We start from the raw sequence: 6000 nt of genomic DNA, 5'->3' as shown, positions 1-6000 counted from the left end.
CACAGGTTTCGAGAACGCTCTCCTGGGCTGTCCTGGCTTGAGTGGAACCTGAAGGGCGATTCTGGCAGGAAGAGGGCCTCTTCCTTGGAGAGTCACATTTGGCAAAACCAACATTAGGGAAAGTAGAGTCAGATGGAAGGAAGACTATCTAGAGGCAGTCCCAGAACAAGAGCAAAGCACTGAGGTAGATGCCAGAGATGGATGAAAAAACCAGGGTGTGGAGCAGCCAGGACTTGAGGGTAGAACCTGGTGGGCTGAACAGATGGGAGTGCCATCAGGAACGCCAGACAGGCTGCTGCCATCCAGGGGGTTGCAGAACATCTGGATGTGATGTGATGGTCACTCACAGAACCAATGTCGACACCCTAAAGGAGCTGTCTATCAATCTGAGCAGCTCCCCAGTCAGTAGAATATGGGGGACGTGATTTTTGAGCAGATGGGCCCCCAACATTCCTTGCCTTCTGCAATTCAGGAGGATGCATGCCCTTCCCTTCTCTCCCCTGCTCCCACTCCTTCACCCTTACCCCACCCACAAACACACAAGGATTGATGGTCAGGAAGTTAAATCAACATTAATGAGAAAATGCTGCCTTTAGGAAGAATGGTCTGCATGCAGTGATATAGAAAGATATCCAATATACAATGTTACATTTAAAAAAAGAAGTGGCGCACCAATTTATATAGTTTAGTTCTGTCTCTATAAAATAATACTTATGCATGTTTGAATATGTATACAAAAATTCTGAAAGCTTTCACAAGAATCTGTCAACACTAATTGTTTTCAGGGTTAAAGAAAAGTATGACATTTTCAAATGCACACTTATAACAAACAAATTGAAATACCCTCAAGCACCGTTCAATAGGCAGGCCACCTACCTACCTGTGCTTTGTTCCTTTCTTAAGGGACTCTGAGCCTGGGGACAACTCAGGAAAACTGTGAGCATCCTTAATAGGAAAGAGATCAGTGGGCAGATGCATGAATGAATGTTGAAAATGCCATGGATTTCATGTTGTTTTAAGTCTGTTCTTCACAATTAGTAACAATAATGGGATTGAATTTTATCTCTTATTTACCCACGCTGCTTTCCAGTTCTGTGTGAATCGAGGTGTTCTCACCGACGTCAAGTCCAATGGAAGCCAGCTGTACTGTAGGCGGACAGAAAATTGAATGCAAAGTGAAACTGGATTAATAGATGAGATTTCAGTTCTTGATGATGTATTGTTCTCGACCTGGTGAGAACACCGCTGGGGTGATAGAGGCTATTATTTACCATAAAGGTAACATGCACTGACTGGAAAAAACAAATAGCACAAAACCATGTGAGATAAATAGTTCAGGTTCCCCCATCTTTCCATCCCTCCATTCCCTATGGATCGCTGTTTGTCTAAATACAAACATTTTAGAGCCATGTAATTTTCTTCCACAAAAGATATCACTTTTGCAACTTGCTTTTCATTTCTAAACCAACATGAAAGCTTAGAGATGTTCTGTAACTTCCTTCATCAGCCTCCTCTGCGTGCACGCTTGTCCATATCTGTAGGGTGGATTCATTGAAACGGAATCTCTCGGTCAAAAGGTCAATTTACAATTCTTGATAGGCAGTATCATATCCTTTCCAAAAAGACTGCATTGAAAACACATTTAGAAAGATTATATAGAAACATCCAGAAGTGTGTCCAAAAAAATAATTAAGAAGATAATGTGACATACCTGTTGAATATATGGGTTTTGTAACAACCCACTGCATATTTGAGCTGTGTGACCCTAGATGGGTTCTATAACCTCTTCAAATCTCAGTTTCCTTGTTTGTAAAGCGGGAGCCATACCTTCTCCCTCCTAGGTGGCTGTGCGGATTCAGGGAAATAATTTATGTAAAGTGATTGCCACGGTGTTTATCACACACGGAGCCTTTAATAGATGCGATTATGATAAAGAATCTGGAGAACAAATGTCTCAAGATGATGGAAGAGAATGTTCTGTGTATTGTTGATTGTCTTAAAATACCTGGAAGTCAACTGTGTGGAATCAGATTAGATGTTTACTCTGGAGCTCCAGGAGATGGGGCTGCTATGGATAGAAGTTACACCACATCTACCAAAAACAGGGTGAGTTCATTCAGGGACCTGCCCTGCCCATTTCTCAATTTCTGGGCCTCATCTAAGAAAACAGAAAGCACAATCGTGAATTCTAAATTTGGTACAGTTTTTGAAAGTGTCATGCATGTGAGGATCTCTGAAACTTAATATTTCCAATAAATCTACCTCCAGATGAGTCACTTTTGAAGTAGTGAGGCTTCTGGAACTGGAAAATTATTTTCAGGGTCATACTAGCCATATCATCAGTCTAGAAATAATGCGAGCAAGCAATTTTTTTAAAAAATTTTAATGGTGTTTTTCAGCAATTCATATAATGTTGGGAGTTGGACTAGATAATATCTAAAAGCTCTTAAATTTCTATGAATCTAAAAATTGTTAATGCACATAAAAATGGCCAAAGTAAACATATTCAGAAAAAGAACAGTTCACAATGTTAGTTATTGTTCCTTAAACAACCAGTAGTTCTGAAAGTTAAAGTTTCTGGTGGGACAAGAATTGCGCAGTGGAACTTGGAAAGGGGACTGGAGGACCCAAGGAAAGCTGGCTGAAGGCCTGACTAGTAACGCAGCGGAGGAAGGAAGCCAGCAGGGTGTGAGCGTCCCCAGCCGGTTCTATGGGGTCTCGTGCACGACAAGGATATTTGGAGAATGGACAGTGACTGAGAATCTCGAGTCACGCCATTTTTCACGAGTTTGAGGTGAGAAAGCAGCTGGCTGAGAGTTTGGGCCGGTGACCTAGAAGAAGCCCTAAAGAGGAACCCCCAGAAATGAAGACATGGCCTCTAATCGTGGCTCTGTCACTCAGGAGTTGATCTCAACCCAGGCCCCTAATTCCCCAGCTACAGTTAACAACAGTCCTGGGTCCAAGTTCTGATCTTACCACCTATTAGTCACATGACCTTGGTCAAGTTACCTCACCTCTCCACGCCAGGCTCCTTACGTGTGAATGGGGAGGCTTATACTCCCTTCATACGTAAGGTTTTTTGATATTAAATTAGGTAACATTCAAAATATTCTCCATCATGCCTGGAACAAATTAAGTGTTCCATAAATGTTAGTTACACTTATACTAAGTACTGTGCGGTGTACCAAGGGTAGTGGGTATCCCAAACTGTACAAGATGAGAGCCGCAGGGCTGCGGCTAGATGTCCCTACACACCCTGCCGAGCACTCTGGGATGTGAGTGCTGCAGACTGTGACCTGGGCCGGCACCCACCGCCTGGTGTAAACACCTGGCTGTCCTCCCTCTAATCCTTTCGATGGTTCTGCCGTTGGACCTGGGTAGTTTCCTCACAGGCATGACGGATCAGTAGTGCTCTGCTGAACACTCGGGGGACAATGGAGACCTCCAGTGCTCTCTCTGTGTGGCCCTCTCTTGGTACTCTGTCCTGTGAATACCAGCTGCCGCCTTCTTCAGAGACTCAGCTTCCTCGCCTCAGCTCAGGGTGTCCTCCAGACTCCAGGGCAACGCCCTGGCCCTTGGCGGCTCTCAAGGCTGTAAATGGAGGCAGCTATAGGATTCTCTTCCTTTGTTTCCTTCTCTCAGGATTCCTGTCCTTTGCAGCCTGATGCCCAGTGTATGGAAAACCAGTTTCGCATGCTTTCTCTCTTTTTTTTTTTTTTGGCGGGGGGGGGGGGGGCGGGTGGTGGAGGGGGGAGTATCGTTTCAGAAGGAAAGGTGATCCCAGTCTCCATTACTCTATCTCGGCCAGAAGTAGAAGTCTCCTCACTTCTATCAATATTTCTTGAATTTAGCTGTTATTCCTGCAAATATTTTTTCCTGTTTTTTTGTATCCTACCACTTCAGGGACTCCAATTACACAGATTACAGGCTGCTTGAAGTTTTCCCACAGCTCACTGACCCCGGCTTAGTTTTAAAGCCATTTTTTTCCCTCTGTGTGTTTCATATTGGGTTGTTTCTATTGCGGTATCTTTAAGTTCACCCATCTTTTCTTCCTCACTGTCTCTCCTGTAGTGAAGCCCATTCAGTATGTTTTTAATCTCGGATGTACTTTTCAGCTCTAGATATTCAATTTGGGTTTTTAAAGAATAACTTCCATGTTCCTACTTAGCATGTTCAGTCTTTCCTCTAACATCTTGAAATATGTGATACAGTAATACTGTACTTTGCTGTGCACTTTTCAGCCCACATTTTTGAGGGAAAAATAAGGATGCACATTATACATGAGTAGTACTAATTCTGTATCTATATAAATGTTTTAATTAGTTTATTTATGCTTATGCATTAAAAGTGTAACTCTAGAAAGCAATATCTTATGCAAAATATACCTTTTATAAAAAAACAAGTATCCACATATAAATAAATAAACAATTGAATGAAAAAATTAAAATAAAAAACTTTTTTTCCTGGAAGTTTGGGTGCTCTCAGATACCCCTCTCCCCTGTACTCACTGATCTGTATTCGCTGGCTATAGCGAGTCCCCTTGCCAGTCTCCAGGGTTCACTTTTTGCAGCTCTTTCCTCTTCTGTAATTGGTCTTGCAAACTCTGGCCACAGTGGTCCTTTATTGTATTGCGTCTCAGAAAACCTTTTCCAGGGGATAAGCTGGGGCCAATGCAGTGGTTCATTATCTGCCTCTCAACGATCATCATCCTTCTTTGCCGGTTGACCAATGTCCTGAAAATCTTTGTTTCATTTATTTTTTCCCCCACATTTTAGTTGTTTTATGTAGGATGGTACATCTGGTGCTTTTTTCCACATTTCATCTGAAACCTGAATTTTCCACAGTTTATTTTCATGACTAAGATGAACACATTTTATAATTGATGATCCAGTTTCTAATAGTCAAAATTGACTGATAAACTTGTTCAGAGAGTATGATTTCAATCCAAAATATAAACTTCAAATTTTAACTTTAAATCCAAGCAAATTAGCCCAGTCACCGTTTCCAAGGATACTTATTCCTTCAACAAGTATTTGAGCACCCAGTATGAAACAGGCACACTTCTAATGGCTGGCCATTACATCTGTAAGCAAGTCAAAATCCCTTTCCTTGTGAAGTTCACAGTCTAGTGAGTATGCTTTTTAAAAATGTTAATGCAATGTATTTGCTAATTTGCCAAAGTCTTTTTGCAGAAAGCTTGAAAAAAATAAAACTAAGTGATATAAAATTTCTAAGGAACAATGATAAATCCAGGCACACTTTCAGCTCGAAACATGTCAACAAATGATGCAATGTTTAGGTTACAGTAGGTGCGTGATAAATACGATAAAAATTGTCAAACTGCTCGTCTCAGGGAACCTTATCTCGGTCCCTTCAGAGGCATAATTGATGGGGGAGCGCTAGCCAGCCCTATCGAGATGAAAAGGCTTAAGTGCGACACATCAGGATGAGGTGGACACATAACACGAAGCTGCTCGTCCTTCATTGTCAGTTCTTTTAAATTTATGACGGGCAGGTGAGAGCTGACACTTCCTGTCATGGTTTTGGTTCCTGATTTTTCAATATGGTTGGTCCGAGTTCCTTGCCTTGATTTCCCCAGGTGAGGATGTAGGTGAGGGGGAGAAGAAATAGGATTCTGTAGCTCTTCAGCGTTACTTTTTTAGGGGTGTATGTGTTTTGTGTGATAGCCACTAAATATGTGCAACTATATGGAAACCGTGAATGTGCAAACGATGCACGAAAAACATGGACACGTTGGGGGTTGGTCAGGGACCCAGGCTATGGGGGTCCCTCCTGGCCCGTGTACACCGATGCATGGGGTACTCACCCCGGCGCCCACGAGTCCAGCTGTCGGAGCCGGAGGGAGCGGGCGGGCGGGGTGGGGACTCAGATCGCCTCCGAGGGGGCGGGGCAACGGCGGGACCGAGGTCCCGCAGTCGCCGGGAGCCCCTGTACCCTCGCCCACCGGCTCCTGCTCCGAGCGGCGTGGGCGTGGCCAGG

This window comes from Pteronotus mesoamericanus, unplaced genomic scaffold, assembly GCF_021234165.1.
Source record: "Pteronotus mesoamericanus isolate MK-2021 breed Mesoamerican mustached bat unplaced genomic scaffold, CSHL_Meso_final contig_120, whole genome shotgun sequence".
NCBI classification, from domain to species: Eukaryota; Metazoa; Chordata; class Mammalia; order Chiroptera; family Mormoopidae; genus Pteronotus; species Pteronotus mesoamericanus.
This window is presented reverse-complemented; position numbering follows the sequence as displayed.